Source organism: Equus przewalskii, chromosome 1 (genome assembly GCF_037783145.1).
Source record: "Equus przewalskii isolate Varuska chromosome 1, EquPr2, whole genome shotgun sequence".
Taxonomy (NCBI): domain Eukaryota; kingdom Metazoa; phylum Chordata; class Mammalia; order Perissodactyla; family Equidae; genus Equus; species Equus przewalskii.
In genome coordinates, this window is record NC_091831.1 from 127,894,965 (window position 1) to 127,921,382 (window position 26,418).

General features: G+C 37.9%; 1 protein-coding gene across 4 annotated transcripts in view; it reads right to left on the minus strand.

Moving 5' to 3' along the window:
• ZNF609 (zinc finger protein 609) overlaps window positions 1–26,418 on the minus strand; it is a 208,217-nt gene that overhangs the window by 23,653 nt on the left and 158,146 nt on the right. The window lies entirely within an intron of this gene.

Genomic DNA, 26,418 nt, shown 5'->3' on the forward strand with positions numbered 1-26,418 from the left:
TATCTGTATCTTTAAGTTGATCTCTCATATATCTTTTTCTCTTTGTGCTTGATTCTTCCAATCTATAATTTTTTCTTTGACTATATGCAGTTTAGTCTTTATCTAAGGTATTGAGTTTTTTAAAAAAATTCCAATGACTATAATGTATAGTTATATTTCAATGACTATTTCTCATTTCCAAGATTTTAAACTGTTTTTTTGTTGTTGTTTTGTTTTGTTTTTGTGAGGAAGATTCACCCTGAGCTAACATCCATTGCCAATTGTCCTTTTATTTTGCTTGAGGAAGATTAGCCCTGAACTAACATCTGTGCCAATCTTCCTCTATTTTGTATGTGGGATGCTTCCACAGCATGGCTGATGAGTGGAGTAGGTCCACACCCAGGGTCCAAACCCAAGAACCTCGGTCTGCCTAAAGTGGAGTGTGCGGCACTTTAATCACTCAGCCATGGGGCTGGCCCCTAAACTGGTTAATTTTTCCTATCTACATGACATTATTTAATTTCTGGCTGTTTGGGTCATAGTTTTATTTTATTTATTCATTTTTTTTGCCTAGGATGATCTGCCCTGAGCTAACATCTACTGCCAATCTTCCTCTTTTTTTTGTTTGAGGAAGAGTTGCCCTGAGCTAACATCCATGCCAATCTTTCTCTATTTTGTACATGACTTGCTGCCACAGAATGGCAGCTGACAAGTGGTGTAGGTCCACACCTGGGATCTGAAACCATGAACCCCGGGCCGCCAAAGTGGAACACACCAAACTTAACCACTAGGCCACAGGGCTGGCCCCCATAGTCTTATTTTTAATACATTATTATTATTCTGTTTCTCTTTAAGAATTCTAAATGTACTTATTACAGTTTGACTGCACCATACATGCGCATTCAATTCCTGATGGTTACATTTTTTTTCTTTAAAGATTTTATTTTTCCTTTTTCTCCCCAAAGCCCCCCAGTACATAGTTGTATATATTTTAGTTGTGGGTCCTTCTAGTTGTGGTACATGGGATGCCACCTCAGCATGGCCTGATGAGCGGTGCCATGTCTGTGCTCAGGATTTGAACTGGCAAAACCCTGGGCTGCTGAAGCAGAGCACGCAAACTTAACCACTTGGCCACAGGGCCAGCCCCTGGATGGTTACATTTTTGAAATTAATTTTCAAATTTTGAGGGGCTGGCCCAGTGGCAGAGTGGTTAAGTTTGCATGCTCTGCTTTGGTGGTCTGGGATTCGTGGGTTCAGATCCTGGGCGTGGACATACACACTGCTCATCAAACCACGTTGTAGTGGCATCCCACATAGAAAACAGAGGGAGACTGGTAGAGCCACTATGGAAAACAGTATGGTGATTTCTCAAAAACTAAAAATAGAAATACCATATGACCCAGCTATCCCACTACTGGGTATCTATCCAAACAACTTGAAATCAACAATCCAAAGTGACCTATGTACCCCTATGTTCACTGTAGCACTATTCACAATAGCCAAGACACGGAAAGAATCCAAGTGCTCATCGACCAATGACTGGACAAAGAAGATGTGGTATATATATATACAACGGAATACTACTCAGCCATTAAAAAAGAGACAAAATCATCCCATTTGCAATGACATGGATGGACCTGCAAGGTATTATGTTAAGCGAAATAAGCCAGACTGAGAAAGACAAATGCTGTATGATTTCACTCACATGTGGAAGATAAACTAACACATGGACAAAGAGAACAGTTCAGTGATTACCAGGGGAAGGGGGTTGGAGGGTGGGCACAGGGGGTGAACGGGAGCACTTACATGGTGATGGACAAGAAATAATGTACAACTGAAATTTCACAACGATGTAAACTATTAGGAACTCAATAAAAAAATAATAAAAATAGAGGAAGATTGGCACAGATGTTAGCTCAGGGCCAATCTAACTCACAAAAGAAAAAAAAAAACGTTTTTTGAGATAACTGTGGATTCATGCAGAGTTGTAAGAAATAAGAGAGAGATCTTACCTACCTGTTAGTCAGTTTCTCCCACTAGTAACATGTTGCAAAACTATAGTATAAAATCCCAACAAGGAATCTGACATTGATACAATGAAGACACAAAATATTTCCATCAACACAAGTATACCTCATGTTGCCCTTTTATAGCTATACTCACTTCCCTCCCACTCCCACCCCTCCTTAACTCCTGGCAACCTCTAATCTGTTCTACATTGCTATAATTTTATCACTTCAAGAATCTTACATAAATGGAATCATATAGTATATAAGCTTTTAGGGCTGTTTTGTTTCCTACTAGTATATAATTCTCTGGAGATTGATCCAGGTTGTTGCATGTATCAAGAGTTTAGTCCTTTTTATTGGTAAGTGGTATTCCATGGTACAGATGCACCAGTTTGTTTTACCATTCACCTGCTGAAAGACATCTGGGTTATTTTCAGTTTTGGGCTATTATGAATAAAGCTGCTATAAATGTTTGTGTAGAGGTTTTTGTGTGAACATAAGTTTTCTTCTCTCACTGATAATTATCCAGGAGTGCAATTACTGGGTCATATTGTAGTTGCATATTTAGTTTTATAAGAAACTGCCAAACTGTCTTTCAGAGTGGCTGCACCCTTTTATATTCTTACTGGCAACGCATGAGAAAGCCAGTTTCACTGCATTCTTGTCAGTAGTTGGTGTTAACTCTATTTTTTAAATCTTAGCCATTCTAATAGTTGTGTAGTAATGCCTCATATTGTAGCTTTAATTTGCATTTCCCTAAGTGGCTAATGATGTTAAATATCTTTTCATGTGCTTATTTGCCATCCATATTCCTCTTAGGTGAAATGTCTGTTCATGTCTTTAGACGATTTTCTGATTGGATTGTTTTCTACTGTTAAGATTTGAGAGTTCTTTACATATTCTAGACACTAGTCCTTTGTTGCATATTTTCTCCTACTCTGTAGCTTGTCTTTGCATCGTCTTAACCGAGTCTTTCACAGAACACACATTTTTAATTTTGATGAAATACAATTTATCAATTTTCCCTTTTATAGATCATGTTTTTGGTGTCAAGTCTAAAAACTCTGCCTAGCCCTACTCTTGGCCTACTGAAGATTTTCTGCTAGGTATTTTTCTAAAAGTTTTATGTTCAAGTCCTTGATCCATTTTGAGTCAACTTTTGTATGAGATTCCTTTTTTTCTTTTTGGCGTATGGTGTCCACTTGTTCCAATATCACTTGTTGAAAAGGCAATTTTTCATCCTAAGAATTGCCTTTGCATCTTTGTCAAAATCAGTTGGGTGTATTTGTGTGTCTATTTCTGGATTCTCTGTTCTGCTCCATTGGTCTAAGTGTCCATGCTTCTGCCAGTATCACACAGTCTTGATTACTGCTGACTATATAATGAGTCTCAAAATCAGGTAGTCTGATTCTTCCCACTTTATTCCTCTTTTTCAAAACTGTTTTACTTCTTTGGCCTTTCCATATAAACTTTAGAATAATCTTGTCTATATCTATAAAATATCTTGCTGGAATTTTGATATGAATTGTATTAAGCTTGCATATCAATTTGGGAAAAACTGACATGTTTACTATGTACTTCCCATTTATTTAGATCTTCTTTGATTTACTTCATCAGCATTGTGTAGTTTCAGCATACAAATCTTGCAGACGTTACACCTAAGTGTTTCATTTTTTTGAGCTATTACAAATGGTATTATATTCTTAATTTCAGTGTCCATGTGTTCATAGCTGGTATATAGTAGATATACAATTAATTTCTATATGTTTATCTTATATTCTATGACTCAGCTAAACTCACTTATTAGTCCTGGGAGTTTTTTGTATATTCATTGGGGTTTACTATTGTAGACAATCACATAATGTGCAAATAAGTACAGCTGTATTTCTTCCTTTCTGATCTGAATGTCTTTCATTTCCTCTTCTTCTCTTACTAGCTACAACTCACAGCACCATGCTGAGTAAAGACTGGTGACAGCAGAGCAGAAAACCTTGCCTTGCTCTTGATCTTAGGAGGGAAGCATTAGTCTTTTGTCATTAAGCATAGTTCAGCTCCATTCCTAGGATATATGAGGCAGAAAGAAAACCCAGTAAACTCACCACCATGTTGTTCCTCAAGTCTTGAGGTCCCCGGCCAGTCTCTCTTTTTGTCTCCAGTTTTCACAGTCTTCTTATATTTGTCTTATATATAATGTACAGTTTTTAGTTGTATTTAGTGGGAGAAATAGGGAAAAGTATGTCTACTACATCTTCCCTAAGGTGGAAGTCCTCATTAATTTTTATTGGTTAACTTTCTTAGCATTAGATTTCTATTACATAAAATTTTGGTTTGCAAGCTCTTTTTGAGTGGGATGTTTTTGCTACTAATTTTCCTCCTTCTTGGTTTAATAGTTTTGCAATTTCTTCCATCTAGTCCCCTAAGAACCTAGTCTGAACAGGTCCTTTACTGGCTCATACAATTAGAAGAAACTTAGGATATCACAGTCCTAATCACTGAACCAGCAGGCAGCTTGACATACTTCTTCACCACTCCTTAAGCCTCCCTCCTCCCCACTCAATTAACTTTTTAAAGCCTCCTTTCACGAGGCTACTTGGGGGTTGGCATCTCACTCCCCTGGCTTCCAGTTCTATCTCTTTATGGGGCATTTTCAGTATCTAGTTACCACTCAGGAACTCATCTCTCAGGCACCATTCTCTGTCCCCAGATCTGGAGATCAGCAGGCCCACAGCTTCAGCCTCACTCAGTGACGTACATCGCTTCTATTTTTGGTCCATGAAGATGGTCATTTTGTTTCTGAGCCCAAATATATTCTTTGACTTTCACTTTATATATTTTACTCCTTGCTACATGTTTGGAACAGAGAGGATATGTCAAAAGTTTGAACACAGTAAGTCATCTTACTGATTCGAAGTCCCAAGGTACATTTTCTATGTAATGTATCCAGAAAATCAGTCTGAGGACTCTAGAATGAGCCTTTTGTTTGTCTTTTGTCATACACTAATAAAATACTATTTTATTCAGCACTCCCAGGGCCTGTCTGTAGCAACTCACCTATATTGATTTTCTTCTTTGATGTAGACTGCTGTCTAAAGATCATTGGACTTGGAGTCAGAAAACCTTAGTCCAAATCCTCGGTCTGTTACAGTGTAACCTTGGACAAGTCACTTAACCTCTATCAATCTCAGATTTTTAATCAATACTACAGGATTAAAACAGAAATAAATAAGATTATTAAATTAGATAACTAGCCCATAGTATGTTTTCAATAAATCAATACAAAGAGAGGGATTAGACAAAATCATGGAGCATCAGGACCTGAGCCCTGAAACGCTTGGGCGTGGCTTTAAATAAGACCTTATTTAGCTCCTGTTCTGTTTGGAATTAGATTTAGGATGCTCTATCATAAAACCAGATCAGACAAGGGAGCTAAAAAAAAAAAATTATCCTACCAGAAAGACTCAATTTAATAAAATTAGGGCAGGAAAGAACTTTGGTTTAGACAATTAGAGTCTAATTAAACATTTATTGAACATCTAGTATTTGCTAGGTGTTTTCATACTCATTATCTTATCGAATATTCACAGTCTTAAATCACTTTTTGAACAAGGCAGGCCATAAAGAGAAAACAAAATCCTATCAACAATCCTGTCATGTAGGGATTGTTAAAAGTACTTTGCAAATACGGAAATGAAAGCCCAGATAGGTTAAGTAATTTATCAAAGGTCTCATTATTTATTAGTGGTCAGATCTTTAAGGCATTACACAGCTAGCTATCTCTAATGGATTCTGATTCTCTTTACACAATTTCCTTAAAATGTCCCTTTATCTTCACCTTAGATAAAAGACATAGACAAGGTTGCAAGAGGGCATCCAGAGGGGAAAAGGGCAGGATTCCTATCTCTTTCTAGTGCCCTGGCATCTTAAGGGAAATGGCAAACCTAAGAAAGTAATAAGGCTAAATTCTCTCTGGCTCTTAGAAAGGGAATTGAAATGGATGTCTCCTCCCAGTGATGGGGTGCTCTGATTACTGCACAACCAATTTGAACAGGAACAGAATCCATTTATTTCTACACAAGGTAAGACTCAGAGGTAGGCACCTCATTAATAAGAGCAGATGAGCACAGCTGTATGTAGAGAGCAGGCATACAATCAGAAGACGAATGTTATTCCTACTCCTGAAACAGCTAGGCAGGAACACACGTTTATATATCTGTCTTCTTCCTGTAGTATAATCTGCAAACCTTAGCAATAATGAATGAGCCGAAAAAAAGACAGGTCAGATAGAGTGCTGGAAATAGGGAAGGAGAAGACAAAAAATTCTAACACAGAAAAACAAAATGAAGGCTTGTTTAAATGTCAAAGCAAACACATTTTTTTGAAGTGTAACTCTCTTCCTACAAGGTTCTCAGTTGAGACAGCTGAGAGAGTAAGAGGACAGGAAGGAGAAAGCTGAAAATAACACGTAACAGACCTAGTTTCTCTATTAGGGACTAGCTCTAGGGCAGTAAGTAGGCTGAAGAGAAAGAGAAAATTTGGTTTTCATTTTAGAAAGCTTCCTATTTTGAATAAGTGTTCACAAAATAAGGAAAGGCTTGACATGTTTGAAAATGATAATATTGCTAAAAATAGTAGTAATAAATAGTGCTCTGTGTTTCTCTAGGAGGTTATTTTAACATTTACCAAGGGTCTTAGAGACATAATCTCATTAAATTTTATTGAGTTTTAGAGTGCTGAGTATTCTCCCTTCTTGATGACAATCAACATCGGAGCAGAGTAAAGGGGGAATGATTTAGGTATGAAGCAGCAGTCAGCTTCCCACAGGTCTCAAGAGCGGTGCGCAACGCTGACACAAAACCAACCCCAAAGCAGCACTGCTTTACTTTAGAGGACAATTCAGAACCTCAAAACAGTTGTGTAGTCAAGACTGATCTAAAGCACAAGAGTGGAAAGAGTAAATTTTACCTCCAGGGTCCTCAATTTTACTATTTCCACTAATAAATACCTTCATGCTCAGGTGACCACTCTCCTTGAAACACTTCCTTCACTTGGTTTCCAGGACAAGGACACCAAACTCTCCTGGTTTTCCTCTTAATCTTTCTGGTCACTCCTCAGTGTCTTCTGCTGTTTCTTCTTCTGTTTTTTTTTGAGGAAGATCAGCCCTGAGCTAACATCTGCTGTCAATCCTCCTCTTTTTGCTGAGGAAGACTGGCCCTGAGCTAATGTCCATGCCCATCTTTCTCTAGTTTATATGTGGGATGCCTGCCACAGCATGGCTTGATAAGCGGTGCCATGTCTGCACACCTGGGATCCAAACAGGCGGACCCCGGGCTGCTGACGCTGAACGTGCGAACTTGACCGCTGCGCCACTGGGCTGGCCCCTGCTGTTTCTTCTTCATGTCTAACTGATGACTCTAAACTTCTATCTCCTGTTCCAACTTTTCCCCTGAACTCCAGATTCATATATCTAATTGCAAATTTGACATTTCCATCTGATGTCTAAATAGAGATCTCAGACTTAACATGACCCAAACTGAGCTCCTAACAACTACTCTCCCCCTGATACTCTCCCACCTTCCCAAGCAAAAACTTGCTCTGAGTTTTCCCTATTCAAGCTAACGGCATCTCCATCCTTTCAGGTGCTCAGGTCAAAAACCTTGGGAGTTTTAGTTGACTCTTCTCTTACTCTCATGTCCCACATATGACAGTCAGCAAATCTTGTAGGCTCAATATTCAAGATATATTCAGATTTTTACCATACCTTATTACCTCCACTTCTCCAACTCCAAGCACTCCTTGAATTATTACAACAGCCTTCTAACTTACTTCCATCCTTATCCCTCTCTGACCTATTCTCAACACAGGTGCCAAAGTGATCCTCTTAAAACCCAAGCCATACCCTATCATTCCTCTGCTCAAAACCTTCCAAAGGCTTCTTTCCACCTCACCCAGATTGAAGGCCTAAATTCTTACTGTGACCTTAAAGGCCTCAGATGATCTTGGCCTGCATTACCTCTCTAATCGACATCATCTTCTACTACTCTGCCCCTCACTCTGATTGAGCACAGTGACCTACTAGTTCCTTGAATACAAAAGGCATGTTCCTGTCTCAGGGCCATTGAACTTGCCATTCCATCTACCTGTAACATCCCCCTGCCACTCCCCATATTCTCAAAGCTTACTCTCCTTTCATGTCCTTCAAATATTTTCTCAAAAGTCATCTCAGTGAGGCCATCCCTAATTCCAACCCCCTGACTTACATACTCCCTAGTTCCCTTTCCTACCTTTTTTCCCTCTTCCAAGGTATATATCAGCACATAACACAGAAAAATTTTATTTATTGATCTTGTTTATTGTCTGTTCAGTCCTATTAGAATGTAAGCTCTATGAAGGCAAAGATTTTTGTCAGTTTTTTTCACTGGTATATCCATAACTACTAGAAACATATTTGGCATATAGCAGGTGCTCAATAAATACATGTTGAATGAATGAATGCTCCTATTTCTCTCCAGAAACTTTCTGGTCAAGGAAATAAACACTTGCAAGTAGTTCCATCCTTATACATAATGGGGCTAAGGAGTCTTACTAGTGTTTTAATAGAATAATGGTTTATTTTGTGGGTTGAGTAAGTACCTACTTAACCCAACTGAGTCAGTAACTAGCTGTATAACTATGGACAAGCTACTTTATCCTCCTGGGTTTCAATTTCCTCAACTGTAAGGACTAGATAACCTCCAACTCTAAAGTTCTGTGGTTCTATGAAAGGCTGTGAAACTCAAGCACTTAAAAGTATAAATGATAAAATGCAATTCCCATAGAGTTTTAATAATGATCAAAGACTTAAGCCAAAGAAAATACAAGGCATGAAGTATAAGGCATGTCATTTCAGACATTATTTCCCAGGCAGAAAAAATTTTACCTGAGTGGGAGTATATAAATTGGTAAAAGCACTCTGGAAAACTATTTCATTTCTACCAAAGCTTATGTATTTTTCTAAGCAGATCTGCTAAAGCTAAACATACATCTACCCTATGAGGCAGCAATTCTTAGAAATAGGAGCTAACATCCAACAAAAGACTTGTAAAAGAATGTTTACAGCAGCTTCACTTATAATAGCCCCAAAATGGAAACAACTCAAATGTCCCTAAAAAGTTAATGGATAAATAAATTGTGGTATATTCATAATGTAATACTATACAGTATTGAAGAACGAACTACTATTAGACACCACAGCATGGATGAATCTCACAGACATAATGTTAAATGAAAGAAGTCAGAGAAAAGAGGACACACCATGTGATCACATTTCAAGATAGGAAAACTCATCTACGATGATAAAAACCAGAATGGTTTTTTTGGGTGGTATTGACTGGAGAGGGCATGAGAGAACCTTGTACGGCTACTGGTAATGTTCTAATTCTGGATCTAGACCAGGGGTTGACAGACTTTTAACATAAGGGACACAAACAGGCAGCGGACTGGATTTGGCATCTGGGCTGCAATTAGCAGACATCTGATATAGACCATCTCACTCCTTCCAGGGCAAATGATGGAGGCCAGTGGGGAATGGTATATTTGCCCCAGGCTTCAGCCTCTGAATGCATTCTCTCACTGAAACAAAGCTATAAATGAGAGCTTAATGAAATACCTCTACTGATATTAGGCACTCAAAAGTTGTTTGTTGAACAGATAAAATGAAACAGCAGCTTATCTGGGACCCAAATTAACAATTATTTAACTGTTTCTACAGAAAAATGTTTTGAAAATTAACTTTGGAACACAAGCCATTCATAAGTTGAGGACTCTCCATATACAGAGGATATTTTAATCTTTTTCTTGATGACTCAAGGACATTACTCTAGAGGTAATTATCTCACGATGTGGTAAAGGGATGTCCCCTTAAAGGTTACTGAGGTGTTATGGGTTAATGACCCTCTATTTATTGTGACCAAACTACTCTGCTGAGTTTTTGTGTCTTGCTTTTCCGTCTCTTCTCTGGTTATCAACAGTAGCTTTTTCTTGTCATTAATATGTCTACCTGGGCCGGCTGAGTGACGCAGCGGTTAAGTGCCCACATTCCGCTTAGGTGGCCCGGGCTTCACTGGTTCAGATCCCAGATGTGGATATGGCACTGCTTGGCAAGCCATGCTGTGGCAGGTGTCCCACATATAAAGAGGAAGATGGGCATGGATGTTAGCTCAGGGCTAATCTTCCTCCAAAAAAAAAAAAAAAGTCTACCTTTTGCAGCAGTAGTCCTTCCTTTATTGCCAACCTTTGTATCACACCCAACTTCCTTCTTGTAACCTACTCCAGATGAGGGAGTCAGGGAGTCAACCCTAATGTAGCTCTATCATCAGGCCATATAGGTCCTCTTATTTGATTTCATGACTATATACATTCCACATCCATTAATTCCATAATTTTATTAAGAGTCTATTATATTTGGAACTCAAAGTCCATGGGGAAAAATTCTACAGCTAGTAGCCAAAGGAATCAGTTAGTCAGACAAAACCGTTTTTGGTAACTCCCTGCAACTAATTTGTTAGTGAGCTTTGAATACAGTGTGTGGGTATGTGTGATCAATGCCCAATAAATTTTTTAAAATGGAATACTTGTTTTTAGCCCTCTTTTTAAGTATATTATTTTTACCAGTGAGGGTCACAGTACAGGTATAAAGAATGCCTAGATATGGCTACAAAATGAAATAGACATCTTTAAGGCTTTCCCAGACAGAGAAACTAAAAAGTACTGCTCCAGCAATGGTTTTCAAAGTGTGGTTTGGGGACCCTTGGAAGTCCCAAAGCCAGTTTCAAGGGGTCTGCAAAGTCAAAACTATTTTCATAATACTAAGACAAATTTTCCTTTCTATTTTCATTCCCTCATGAGTGTACTAAGAGTTTTCCAGAGGATGCATGACATGATATTTCACCATATTGAATAGAGAAGTATATATTGGAATCCAGCTTGTCCTCTATTAAGCCAGACATTAAAAAGATTTTTAAAAATGTAAAACAATGCTATTCTTCTCATTAAATATTTTTAGAAACTATATTTTTTATAAATATATGTTGTTAATATGTAATAGGTTTATTATTTTAAAATAGATTTATAAACATATTTTAATAGTTTCTCTGTTTTAATAACTATTATGGCAAATATCAATAAATATAAACAAAAGCTCTTAGAGGTCTTTAATAACTTTTAAGCGTGAAAAAGAGTTCTGAGTCCAAAACATCTTACAACTGCTGACTTGAGGCATTGTTCTACTTCTGCCTTTTAATCGGGATGCTAAGCAAGCTGATGCTACCTTTACGCTGGGGACAGGAAGTTGAGGACCAGCCAGTTCTACCTCTGCTGTCAGTTTTGCCTTCTGGGGATCCGCTCGCTCAGCTGGAATTCTCCTAAGTTAGAGAATTCTGGACCCTGAAGAGAGGCAACTGATGATCTGTAAAGGAAGCAGGGAACTTTGGAGGAATCATGGGCTGAAAAAGAAGAAATCAGAGCTGGCTTTCTGTGGCATCTGGATAAGAGCCAGTCACCATGGCCTTTCCATTCTGCCTTTGAACTCTCTCTGAATAATGTCTTCCTCTCCAACCCCACTACAACCACTGGAGTCCAAGACCTCATTAACTCACCTCTAAGACTATTCTAACAGCCTTTGAATTGTGCTAACTCCAGTTTGTTGTGTGTTGTTTTTTTGTGTGTGTGTGGGGGGGGGGGAGAAGTCAGTTTATTGATGTGTTGCAACCCACCACCCAGACATACTTAAGCACAGAGGATTTAACTCTGAATCCTTTCCAGAAATGAAGCAGGAATAAAAACCACTATGACAATACAAAACCATTGTAAATTTTAGGTATTTTCCCCTCAGTATTTCAATAAACATGATTCCTTCTGGCATGTATTTCATTTTAAGTGAACATGATTTACTAATAACACCAGTTTTTAATTCTGTCAATCTGGCTGGTAAACCACTGTCAGATTAACCTACGTCAAACACTGCTTTCATGCAATTAGCTAGCAAATATACATTACTTATTCTACCCCATCATTGTGCTGAGTGCTATTGGAGATTTAAAACTTTCACTGAACTGAAAGTTTTACTCTATTTGGGGAAAGGTAAATGAATATACATAAAATCATTAGTAGGAAAAAAAAAGAAAAACATATGCTGTGTCCTATGGTATAACCACAGAGTGTGATAGATCAGAGAAGGAAGACTAGGTGGGATTTTGTAAATCTTAAGGGGATCTGGGATGAGCAAGGCACACATAAGGAAGAGTGAAACTATGTGATGACGAACTGTGGCTACATGTCAGACAGCAGGAAGAAGACCTGGAAGAAGCTAGTCTGATACTCGATGCTAAATAAATACTTGTTAATTGTTTCTGATTGGTGCACTAATACATTAAAAGAACTTACAGATAGAAAACAAGACAAAAACTTCTGATTGGTGTGCTGGGTTGCTTAAGTCACCCTCCTCTAACAGTTGTTGCTCATCTACAGTTTTCTAAATATGGTAAAATGAAGGTTATGGTTTTTAGCTTCTTTTTATTATTTAATTACTTAATTCATTTTACACCATTCCCATGTCCCCTCTCCCTTTAGCCATTCTGTTTAAAGTACACATTTTTGTTTGCGTATATTGTTTTGATTTCATGTATTTTAGTTTACATATAGTATTATGTCATAGATCTCATTGGTTTTTTCCCCAACTTGGCACTACGTTGTTAAGAATCATCCATATTGCTCTATTATATTTAACCTGTGAGGTTATTTGTAATGTCTATACCTATCATTTACTAATCAATATTTAATGAGTTCCTATCAGTAGTTAGGGGCTATGGAGATACACAGAATTACAAGCCATGGTGCCTATCTTAGTCTCATTTATCTTACAAGCCAGCTGGAACAGACAGACACGCAAAAAGATAACATGCTATCAGGGACAGCTGATAAAGACAGAGTAGAGCTTGGTTGAATAGCTGAGTGAACTACACCTTGCCATATCATGACATATTTAGTAAAAGAGGAGAGATAGGAAAGATGTGGCATCTAGATTTAAATGAACTGATACGGTGATGTTGTAAAATAACGTTTTAAACACTTCTAGACTTTCCTCTAGATGGTGCTAGAGTAACTATATTGTCTTTTATAATTCAAGTTTCCTTCAACATTATAAAGAGTAAGAGGTAATTTCTTCATTAGCAACTTGATGGCCCTCTACCAATTTTATTGCCCTTTCGCTCTCAGTCTTGGACAATGGGAAATCCTGGACACTGCTAAGAAATTAAAATCACAGACAACTCAAATCCCAATGGTTTCTCATTCAATCGACAAAGAGCTATTCATTCAAAGCAATGTGCTATTTGTGTGTGTGTGCGGGTGGAAGAGTGGAGTTGAATAATTTTCAGTCTCTGCTTCCAGGAAGCTTATAATCTAGAATGAAACAAAGGGAACAAAACCCAATATAAAGCAGAAGACATTATTACCAGCAATGCTTGCCACTACAAATCTAAAAGATCACAGGGATGCATAAGGTAGGTAATGAATACTCTAACCTGCCTAAGGAAATAAGGGGTACTTTAAAGACTAGTGATAAGTTTTTAAAGACTGGCTTAAAATAAAATTATTGTTGGATATACCTATAGTAGCTACCCAAGACTCTGTTATATCAGGCATCTGGACCAGATGGAAGTCCTGTCTGGGAACATAGTGTACATTCTGCACAGACTTTCAGTATCTTAGGTAATACGGTATAATGATAGAGAGATGTGAACTGAGCTCTAAGATTTCATGTTATAAGGTTTTTTGTTTGTTTTTTAAAGAAATTTTGAATAACCGAACTCCTAGTACACAGAGAGCTGGGGATGCTGGTGACAGCAGTGGTTAATGAGAGAGTAAGGTGAGAGAACTAACACCTAACATGTGAATACAAACAAAACAGCTTCTACTTCCTCCCCAAGAGGGGAGTATCTGAGGAAAACTACATCACTGGCATCTGGAAAACACTTATGAGAAAGTTCTAACGAGGCCTTCTCCATCAGCTATCATTTCCAGAGCAGCTTACAAACTTCTAGGTCATCTTATGTCCTTGCTATGTCAAAGATGCTTTCTCCTTGTAAAATCTTCTTGACGGCTCCTGTCACAATCTTTCTCCTCCAATGCTAGTGATGAACTGGCTGGGGAACCCCAACATTGAACAGAAGCTGAGTGATGGCTCACTGCTCCTAACTAACCCCTCATAACAGCAGGTACCTGTTAAAAGTTACATGGTCTCCTAGTTAAAAGTAACTAGGCTGAAGAAGAGCTTCTGTGGTCTGCTCAGCTGCCTTACCCAGAGTTGCTCTTTCAGGAAAAGCTGAAAATGAACCAAGCTCTATAACTGAGGCAAAAGTGATCTCTTTTAGTTCTCAATTACATGGGATCTGCTGATTTTATCATTAACAGGGCTCTTACACACTATTTGGTGGTGTAGTTATTTGCATATACTATCTGAAGATACTTCAGTTATAAGATTTCCTGAAAATGAGCTCTCATATACAAAGCAAATGTGAAAAAAAAACTCCACAAATCTTAGGAAACAAAGCTGCCTATTAGGCATTACATGGCAAAAATGTGACAGAAAATAAATTTCTTTCATTCCAGCCCATTTGCGAGTAAACATGACTACCCTTAGGCAAAGTTAAGGTGTTCTTTGATTTAGCAAAGGTTTACATTTCTAATGTAACCAAATCTATCAATCTTTTCCTTTGTGATTTTTTCTATTATTTTTATGCTTATTAGCCTTTTAATCTAGAAATTTGAATATTTACTTATATAGTATTTTAATTGCGTGGCTTCACAAAAATCAAACAAACATGTACCTCTTTAATAAATCTTGAATTTAAACAGTGTAAACATTTCCACTGTTCAACAAGAGTGCTTAAAATACTGTTTAAAAACAGCGTTTTATATATATAATATATATTATATATATTTATATATACATATAGATACACATAAAGTTATTTTTTCTATTTTGTAAATTTTTTCTTTAAAAATTTTTTTATTAAAGTATAATTGACACGAAAAATTGTAATTAAAGCGTACAACATGATGATTTGAGATATGTACACATTTATATAAACTTACATTAGATAGATGGATAGCTTGAGATAGGTCTCTAAATCAACTTTTTTTCCTTCCTAGAGGGTTTCCCCAATACCTACTACTAGAAAATCCTTCCATTTCCATTGGTTTGCTTATAAATTAGGGCCTGTTTCTGGACTGCCAAATTGGTTCTACTGGGCCATTACCAAACAGTATTTTTATACTTTTTTTAAAATTAGTTTTAAATAAATGGTAAAGGATTTCCTCCTTACCTCCAACACATACATTGTACACTAAACGAATATTCTATTTCACAATCATGTTAACTATTCTCAGTCTTAGGTGAAGATGTACACTTTGCAAGATTTTTCCTCAAAATTCTACATCTCCTTTTCCAATATGCTTTGTAATGGTCTCTCCCTCTACCTATGCCCAGCTTCCTACTTTTAGGAGGTTGATATGCTAAAGACATGTTACTGGAATTGAGCAGAGGACCTCGATCCCTTTAACACATTACCTTTTTTTTCCTGAGGAAGACCAGCCCTGAGCTAACATCTGCTGCCAATACTCCTCTTTTTGCTGAGGAAAATTGGCCCTGAGCTAACATCTGTGCCCATCTTCCTCTTCTTTATATGTGGGATGCCTGCCATAGCATGGCCTGGTAAGCGGTGCACAGGTCAGCGCTGGGACCTGAACCAGCAAGCCCCAGGCTGCTGAAGTGGCATACACAAACCTAACCGCTACACCACCAGGCGGGCCCCATAACATATTTCTGATTCACCGGTTGTCCTGCCCTAGTACAGGTATCTTTTGCCTACAGATTTTCTATACCTCCTCTAAACTTTATCTGTCTTCAATCCTTTACGCCCCAAGACTTCCAGATACAAATTTTATGTTGTCTATTGTGACTGAACTTACTCAATTTAGAAATTAATGATATACTTTACCTAATTCCTTATCTGATATCCCAAAATGTATCCCTATGCCTGCTACATATATATATATATATATATATATATTTTTTTTTTTTTTTTTTTTTTTTAAATTGTCACCTGAGCTAACATCTGTTGCCCATCTTTTTCTTTTCTTCTTCTTCTCCCCAAAGCCTCCCAGTACATAGTTGTATATTCTGGTTGCGAGTGCCTCTGGCTGTGCTATGTAGGTCAGTGCCTCAGCATGGCTTGATGAGCAGTGCCATGTCAGTGCCCAGGATCCAAACTGGTGAAACCCTGGGCTGCCGAAGCGTAGTATGAACTTAACCACTCAGCCACAGGGTCAGCCCCTATGCCTGGTATATTATTTCTCTTTCTAGATAAATGTTCTGATTTAAAAAATAATATTAATAATATACTTTGAAATTGTAACTTGTTGCCTCAAGGTAGGTGGGCTAGTGGACAAGGGAAGAAGAATTACTTTCTACTGTCTACCCTTCTTGTCCCTTTTGCACGTTGCACGACTTCACGTATGCATGCAAAAAATAAGTAACCCCTGCGGCTACCCCCCAAAAAATCCCAATGAAGCTGTATTAGAAGAGATAACACCTACATTTTTTTCTTTTCCCTACATATTTACCTATCTGGTACTCAGTGACTACTGAACAGAATAAATAACTCTAATGCTGGCTTAACCCATGGGGCAGGGTTTGGATAGGCACCAGATCTCATCTCTGGCTGATGAGCTGACAGTAGACTAGGAACTCAACTATTTACTCTTCCTTCTTTCAAAGATAAGAATCTCAGTTACTTTCTGATTCTCAATCCAGTGTGGTTCATCAAATTTCCAGCAGCACGGAGGTGTGTGTGTATGTGTGTGTGTTGGCTTCAGGGAAGGAGTGTTAGCCCAAATGACAATATCCTATACAGCAATAATGAGTTTATGATATTAAAATGTAGTGTAAAGATTTAGAATATTTTTAAAAACCACAAATACAATTAAACTGAGTCCTATATGTCTGATGCTTCATTTAAAGTTACAACAATTCTACTGAAGGTAGACAATTACCTTTTGCTATACACAAAAATTAACTCAAAATCGATCAAAGACTTGAAGGTAAGACCTGAAACCACAAAACTCCTAGAAGAAAATACAGGCAATTCATTCTTTGACATGAGTCTTAGAAGGATCTTTTCGAATGCCATGTCTACTCAGACAAGGGAAACAAAAGAAAAAATAAACAAGTGGGACTTCATCAGACTAAAGAGCTTCTGCAAGGCAAAGGAAACCAGGAACAAAACGAAAAGACAACCCACCAACTGGGAGAAAATATTCACAAATCATATATCTTACAAGTGGTTAATCTCCATAATATATAAAGAACTCATACAACTCAACAACAAAAAAGCAAACAACCCGATCAACAAATGGGCAGAGGATATGAACAGACAGTTTTCCAAAGAAGATATACAGATGGCCAACAGGCACATGAAAAGATGTTCAACATCACTAATCATCAGGGAAATGCAAATCAAAACCACACTAAGATATCACCTTACACCCATCAGAATGGCTACAATCACCAAGACAAAAAGTAACAAATGTTGGAGAAGATGTGGAGAAAAGGGAACCCTCATACACTGCTGGTGGGAATGCAAACTGGTGCAGTAACTATGGAAAACAGTATGGAGATTTCTCAAAAAATTAAAAACAGAACTACCATATGACCCAGCCATCCCACTACTGGGTATTTATTCAAAAAACTTGAAATCAACAAGTCAAAGAGACTTATGCACCCCTATGTTCGCTGCATTATTCACTATAGCCAAAAAGTGGAAGCAACCCAAGTGCCCGTTGACTGATGATTAGATAAAGATGTAGGATATATATACAATGGAATACTACTGATCCATAAAAAAAGACAAAAATCATTCTGTTCACAACAACATGGATGGACCTTGAGAGTATTATGTTAAGCGAAATAAGCCAGACAAAGACAAACACTATATGATTTCACTCATATGTGGAAGATAAACTAACACACAGATAAAAAGAACAGTTTAGTGGTTACTAGAGGGGAAAGGGCACATTTATATCGTGACTGACAAATAATAATGTACAACTGAAATTTCACAATGTTATAAACTATTATGACCTCAATCAAAAAAAATAAAGTTACAACAATTCTAATTTTTCAAAATTCACCTAAGGGTTAATTAACATTGATCTGTAAAAACCAAACCCATCATACATATTTTACTTCATTGGGCTCACATTTAAAAGTAAATGTCTGAATTTGTCCAAACAAAGCTAGAGTCAGTTCAAATTCTTGCTTTTTATTTATGTTTTGCTGCCAGATGAAATTTGTGGTAGATTTTGCAGTAAGCATCCATCTTTCTCTGCCACTTATGAGATGAACCATCAGTAGCATCCTAGGCCTTAGTTGTTATCACACACTGAATCTGCCCACTAAATTAAGATTTAGACTCGAATATAATACCACTAAAATTGTGGAAGAGGTTTCCCAAGTCCTAATGATACAAAAAGTAAAGATGCTTAGTCCCAGACACAATGGGTTAAATCCTTTCTTGCTTTCTCTGATTTTTTTTGGGGGGAGTGGGGGGAGGTATACAGTATTTCTGTTAAGTCTTGATGGCTTTCAAATAATAGTTACCATTTATTGTGTTTAAGAGTCTTCCATATATTACCTCATATTTAATCCTCTCAACAACCCCCACAGTATTATCATTCCCATTTTACAGATAAACAAACGGAAGTTTAGAGCAGTCTGTCCCAATGCTACCAAAGCTAAATAAGATGCAAAGCCAGGATCCAAATCAGTTTGACTCCAAACTAAAGCCTGTATTTTTGACTATGCTGTCTCACAAGATGAGGATACACTTTTTTTTGGCTCTCAGCAGCTCACATTTGCAGGTGTAAAACACTAAATGGTCCATGTACTGCGTTTGAGAATAAAATTGTGGACTAGAGTGAAAGACATCAACATTTGTAGGTTTAGTTTTGGCTGAGAATCAGGTTATTGATTTTCTATTTGACCTCTCTCTTCCAGAAAAGAAACAGAAGCAGCAGTAAAGCTGTATTTATACATACACAGAACAGACGAAAGATACATAGAGCAGAAGAGGCAAGAAGCAAAAAGAGAATGTCAAAGTAAGTAAAAGGCAGCAAGAGGAGAGAAACAGGAGAAGGAGTAGAGGACAGAAATTCAAAAGTCCAAAGCTGCAAGATTATTATGAAACACATAGTCTGTGATTATTTTATTGATAATAGGAGAAACAAAGCTTAGTTCTTGAAGAGCTGGAATATTTCAGAAGTATCTTTTTTTAAGTCACACAAAAAGCAGGATATAACTTAACTAAATCAATCATCATACATTCTTAACATGTAAAAACGTGTGGTTAAATAAAATGTTATAGGAAACCATTTAATGTTATAGGAGAATATTCATGATATATTCCTTGACAGACAAAGAAGATTACAAATATACAGAGAAGGGTCCCAATTTGTTTAAAACAAAACCACCAAAACGTATGTATAATACAAAACAATCGTAACAGTATTTATCTCTGGGTGATTTAGGATTTTCTCTTTTGTGATTTATGATTTCTTTTTGCTTCTCAAATTTTCAACAATAAAAAGCTGTTACTCATTTCTTTTTTGGAACCATGACAACTATTTATTTGCAAAACTTTCTCATCACCTGAAACAGAAACTCTGTAACCATTAAGCAATAATTCCCTACTCCCTCTGCCCTCTAGCTCCTAGTAACTCTATTCTACTTTCTGTCTATAAATTTTGCCTATCCTAGATATTGCATATAAGTGGAATCATACAATATTTGTTCTTTTGTGTCTGGCTTATTCCACTTAGCATAATGTTTTCAAGGTTTATCCACATCGTAGCATGGATCAAAATTTCATTCTTTTTATTGCCGAATAATATTCCATTGTAAGTATAAACTACATTTTGTTTATCCATTCATTGTTTCCATCTTTTGGCTATTGTGAATAATGTTGCTATGAATATTCGTGCACAAGTTTTGTTTGAACACCTGTTTTCAATTCTTTGGGATATATACCTAGGAGCGGAATTGCTAGATCGTATGTTAATCTTATGTTTAACTTTTTGAGTAACCGACAAACTGTTTTCCACAATGGCTGCAATATTTTACATTCTCATCTGTGATCTACAAGGCTTTTAATTTCCCTACATCCTCTCCAATATTTGTTATTTTCCATTTTCTTTATTATAGCTATCCTAGTAGGTGTGAAGTGGTATCTCATTGTGGTTTTGGTTTGACTTTTCCCTTATGATTAATGATACTGAGCATCTTTTCATGTGCTTATTGGTCATTTGTACATCTTCTTTGCAAAATGTCTACCGAAGTCCTTTGCTCAGTTTTGAATTGGGTTGTTTGGTTTCTTTGTTGTTGACTTGTAGGAGTTCTTTCCATATTTTACATATTAATCCCTAATCAGATATATGATGTGCAAATATTTTCTCCCATTCTGTGAGTTGTCTTTTTCATTCTCTTGATAGCATCTTTTGATGAACAAACGTTTTAAATTTTGATGAAGTCCAATTTATCTATTTTTTCTTTTGTTTCCTGTGCTTTTGGTGTCGTATCCAAGAAACCAGGTATTACTTTGTATTTTTATTTTTTTAAAAGATTTTATTTTTTCCTTTTTCTCCCCAAAGCCCCCTGGTACATAGTTGTATATTCTTCGTTGTGGGTCCTTATAGTTGTGGCATGTGGGACACTGCCTCAGCGTGGTTTGATGAGCAGTGCCATGTCCGCGCCCAGGATTCAAACCAACGAAACACTGGGCTGCCTGCAGTGGAGCGCGAGAACTTAACCACTCGGCCACGGGGCCAGCCCCCCCAGGTATTACTTTTTAAATCAATAAAAAAAGGTAATGTTTAAAAACCTTCAGAGAAAAAAATAGTTGCTGGTAGTAGGGTAGAAAGTGGAGGAGGTGATATAGTTTATTGTCTCTTATTCTGAACTCAAAACACAGTGTAACACAGCTTAAAACAAAGACTGTTTTAAGCACCCACATTCCTCCTCTTACTAGAACAGTACCTAGTAAAGAATCTCCTGGTCCAAAGACACACATGAAAGCTTCTCTACTTCCAACTTTCAATTTATCAACTCTTATAACGAAAACAAAGCTACCCACTGGATCAAGAGCTCACCAATTTTGCCCACCAACTACAGATGGCATATCAGATCATTTGCAGAGTGTCCACTTTGGACTTGAAAATTAGTAGACTTAGCAACAGCCCTTTGGTATCAAACCATTTTATACATTCTATGCAATTTACAACTGACCCCTAAGACTCCTGTCTCAAGGCAGAAGCTCTGGTAAAGGGATTTATTCCTGGCTATGTAAATACCAGGTCTATCATCTGTTATTTTTAAAAGACCCCTGTTTCTTTTTCTTTGTTCTTCTTTTTTAAAAAGCTTGTCATCTTAAAAAAAGATTCCCTTGGAAGCTGTATTTCCCTAGTTTGGTTAGAGAAATAAAAAGTGCTAAGCCTAGTGTCCAGTGCTAAGGGGAGTGGTTATTAATAAACACTAATAGTTGTCACTGACACTATTTACCCTGGTGCCAAATTGTTGTTCAATTTAGTCCTGTTCTTTAGAAGTTGAATACGCCTTCAGCTGTGCTCTTTGCTGTCCTGGTAAAGTCCTCTTTACTCTTCCTAAACCTCTTATATGAGCCAAAGGTCCTTTTAGCCACCACTAAATGATCAAGAGCATGTTAAAGGGCTTTGTGTAGTTCCAATTTCTTTCTAAAGGAGAATGACAGACATGTCTGTCTACTGATGTTAGGAGCAAGGGCAAGAAGGAAGAGTGTGCATCTGTAACAAATATCTCAACTCCTGGTCAATACTAAGTTTCAGGTGTTCTAGTCCTCTTTAGAGAAAAGGGTGGAGGAAGAGATCATACAAAAGTAAGTAAGTCACAGTTTCTGGAAACCAGTAAGCATAGCTACATCTTGGCCTGGAGCAGTATAGTGCAGGAAATTGGCTAGAACTGAGAGAGGAGGAAGGCTGGTTTGGAACTCTGGGTACCACTATCTCTTTGGAGGCCCCAACTGGGTGAATGTAGGAATTGTTTACTTCCCAAAGCTGATCTCTGGTATATTATTGTCTAATATTTAATCTTGCCATGCAATTAGAGATTATGCAAATTTCTGAGCACTGTTTCTTCCAGGACAAAAGTTCAAACCAGAGATATAGGGAAAAGGTGAATATAATCAGAAATTCACAAGGGTGAGTAGCCCTCAGAAATGAAAAGACCAGGGAAAATTAGGACCATCTTTGGTTCACCTACTAGCTAAGGTTTTTTTCCTAAATCAGTTGTTATCTGAAAACCATTATTTTTTTATAGGTTTGCCATGTAGTAATAGCAGGAACTTTGGTAAAGAGTGCCATATTTCAGGGAGAACTCTAGTTGCAAATCTGTCTACTGCAGTGAAAATTATTAGAGAGAATGCTTTGCTATGCCGTAAATTCTTATGTCCTACCAAACGTCATGCAGGCAGAACCTCAAATCAGCTTAACAGCAACATCTTCTGGTTTTTTATCTCACTTACCCTGGCAATCCATTCATCCACAAGTTATGAATTTGACTGTAAAGAAGGATCGAGTCATGTCTTCCAAAACCAGAAACCCAAAGGCAGAAATGTGGTTATTATTCCCTTTAGAGAGGATACTTTCAAAGAGAATCTATACTTCCCAGGAGCCCTTTATTAACATTCTAAGTATAAATCTCTGAGATTATCCAATAAAGCAATTTAGGATAAAGTCTTCTGCAGAAATGTTTGATGCATATGGAGCAGTGATTCCCAAAGTTTGCTGCACTTTGGATGCATGAGGAGATCGTTAAAAATACTGACACCTGGCTCCCACCTACAGATATTCTGATTTAATTTAACTGCATGAGACCTGGGCATCAGGATTTTTTATATCCCTGCCTCCACATTCTAATATGCAGCAAAATCTGGGAACCATTGCTATAGAAAGTGGTGTCATAAAATTTTCCTGCCTTCTGTTCTGGGATTGACAGGAAACAAAAATCCTAAGCCCCTATTTCTGGGATCTTTTGGGGCTGAATGAGCCAAAGAAAGCACAAAGATAACACCTATCATCTTGGAACCATTTTCACATGACCATGGTATTTTCTCTCCACAGAATTTCAGGCAAATGTATAATAGAGAGCCAGCTGAAACCAATATCAAGCAAGGACCAGTTTGGGGAGTGGTTTAGGTAGATCTCTTAATGCTAAAACTATAAGCAGGAAAAGACCTGGTATAGGGTAGAGATGTAAGGCTAAACTCGAATAGCAAATGTAAACCACTCTACCTCCAGACTGTGGGGACCAGGAAGCTGGGGAGGGACGCCAAACATCTGATACAGTTCCTTTTCCCATCTACAGGTTCCTGCACCAAGGCAACTTTGCTTAAGTGCAACAAAGTCTGGTTCACCCCACCCTTAAATTGCACATCCTCCCTTTCCTCTTGCTGAGGTAACCACACACTGTACCCATAGTGGGTGTTGGCTCAGTAGAGGTCATTATGCCTTTGGCTGTCCAGCTGGAGTCTCTGTCTGAAAACCACTGGAAATAAGAAGGATGTATCATCTCAACGGGACAGCTTTGAGGAAATAATTGCCTGGGGTTGAGAAGGAATCACGCTTGTCCAGTTTTACAGCTTTATGACCTGGCAGGAAAAACCAGGATAAGAACATGGCTAACGACTGGGCTGTATGAAGCACCTTTCCTTGCAGCCGTTTTCAGCTGGAGGCTGAGAGAGACAGCTAACTGCTAAAGCCTCTTTTTCTTTCTGGTAACCTCCACTTGGCATTTCCAGGGTTTGTTAACAGAGCAGAACTGCACCACAGTGTTGCTCTCAGTGCCAAGGAAAGGGGAACTGTAATGTAGAAAGAGGAACAGTTGGGATCAGATAGTGGATGCTCTTTTGCCCAGACTGGCTTTGGGAAGGAATGCTTCTCATTATTGTGTACAGTTCTAGATTTCCCTCCTCTAACTTGTGACGATAATTATTCTGAAGTTTTCGATGGCCTCTGTTACAGGTTGAATTGTGTCTCTTTGAAAAGATATACTGAAGTCCTAAGCCCCAGTACCTCAGAATGCGATCTTATTTGGAAACAGGGTCTCATAGAGGCAATCAAGTTAAAACAAGGTCATTTAAGTGGGCTCTAATCCAATGTGACTGGTGTCCTAATAGAAAGGGGAAATTGGACACCGTCACAGACACACAGAGGGAAGAAGATGTGAAGGCACACAGGGAAAAGACAGCCAAGTGACTGGAGTGGTCTGCAAAGCAAGGGATGCCAAGGTTTGCTGGCAAACATCAGAAGCCAGAAGAGGCAAAGAATTCTCTCCTCAAACCATCAGAGAAAGCACAGTCTTGCCAAACCCTTGATTTCTGACTTCTAGCCTCCAGAACTGTGACACAATATTTCATGTTTTAAGCCACCCAGTTTTTGGTACTTTGTTACATCAGCTTTAGGAAACTAACACAGCCCCAAAAGCAGACTGGCATTGATTAAATCAGTCAGATTTTACCTTAACAAACCTCAGCGAATTACTGCTGCTAGCCAAGGAGATCACAGTCTAGGTCAGTGGTTCTCAAGTAGGCATTTTTCACAATAGTCCTAAACTGCAAACAACCCAAATGCCCATCAATAACTGAATATGTAGCATTATATTCACATGATGAAATACTTTAAAATAATGAGAATAAACAAAGTATAGCTACTCGCAACATGAATGAATTTCACTGGCACAAAGTTGAACAGCTAGACATAAAAAAGTACATACTGAAATGATTTTATTTATATAATGTTCAAAATGGTTAACGCTAATCTATGATGTTAGCAGTCAGAATTGATTTTCTGTAGGCGGGGTTAGTTATTGGAAGGGAGGTATGAAGGGGCTTCTGGTTTTCTAGTAATACTGTATTCTTTCATCTAGTTGCTGTTACCACAAAATGTGTTCATTTCGAAAATTCAATTACCTGCATGCTTATGATTTCTGCACATATTCATATTATTGTTCAATAAGACCTATTAATATAAAAATAAAAACAAAACCTTTGGGTTTATGACTTCTATAGATCTGTACCAAGATCAGCTGAGACGCAGGCTAGTTCTATACTTGAGGCAGTCTGCCCAACCTAAACCCTGCAGCAGACCAGTCTAGTATCTAACGCAAACAGCACACAGGGTGGGGGTTGGGGAAGTGGTTCCACTTTCTTCATCCGTTCTTTCTCCATACTGATACTTGATTGCAGGAGATTTTTTTATAGTATAATAATTCTAAGGAGCAAGCTAAAGGCTGAAAAGCAGAGGAGAGCTGGTAAATGGAAAGAGGCACAGTATTTCAAGTGCAGGAAAATTTTCAAAAGATGGGGATAATCAGAGTCAAAGAAGAAGAAGGCAGGTTATTCACTGAATTAGTTCAGAGTTAAAAGTTTCATTTGATTATGAGTTCAATGAGGGTAGAAAAGTAATTGATAGCAGTCTTTTAGGCTTTTTTTTAGACATCCTAAAGAGAAAATAGAGTACTACTCATGGGAGGGGGAACTACTCAATGTCTCACTGTAGTCTTTTTGTCATAGAGCTTGTTGCTATGGAGAAGGCCATGAAGGCAGCAACTAAGAGAAATAAAGGCTCTGGCAGAAGTAAGCACAGGGATAGTGGATTAAACAAAAATTCCTTGAGCAATTACCAAGTAGCAGGGCCTATAAATGATATGCTTTCCATTTTTTTCCTAACCCCTACCTCTCTAAAAGTACATGGGCCTGGTCTGTCACTATAATTTAACTAAAATACACAGAAGCCTGAATGGGCCTAACAAAGCCTAAGCCTGGCAGAGAAAACACAAGGCCATTTAGCAACGCTTCTTCACGCCAGGGGGAATCAGCTACCTACCCACTCTATCCTGGGGAAATTGTCTCCAGCTGCCTAAATTACAAAGTTGATGCCCTATGATTTCTTTGTTCTGTAAAGCCTGAGGGATATGGGATAATGAAGTATCAGAAGAGGTGGAGAACAGCTCCTTGTTTCATAGAGTAGTCAGAGACAGAGAGACAGAGAAGAGAGAGAGAGAGAGAGTTAGTTCTCACTGGTATCATTAAGAGGCAACAGCAGCGACCTGGGAGCAAAGCTCTGCCTGAACTGGTTGAAACTACTGCTGTGGGAGAAAAGGCTAGTTGCCAAGTCTGTTAATAGCTTCTGCCCATCGTTGTTAAAGCAGCTTTATCAACCAGTGCAGGGCCAGGACCTGCTTTTAGCAGTGTAAGCACTGAGACCAGAGGGTTCAACAACATCTTCCAGCAGATCTTGCCACAACCAA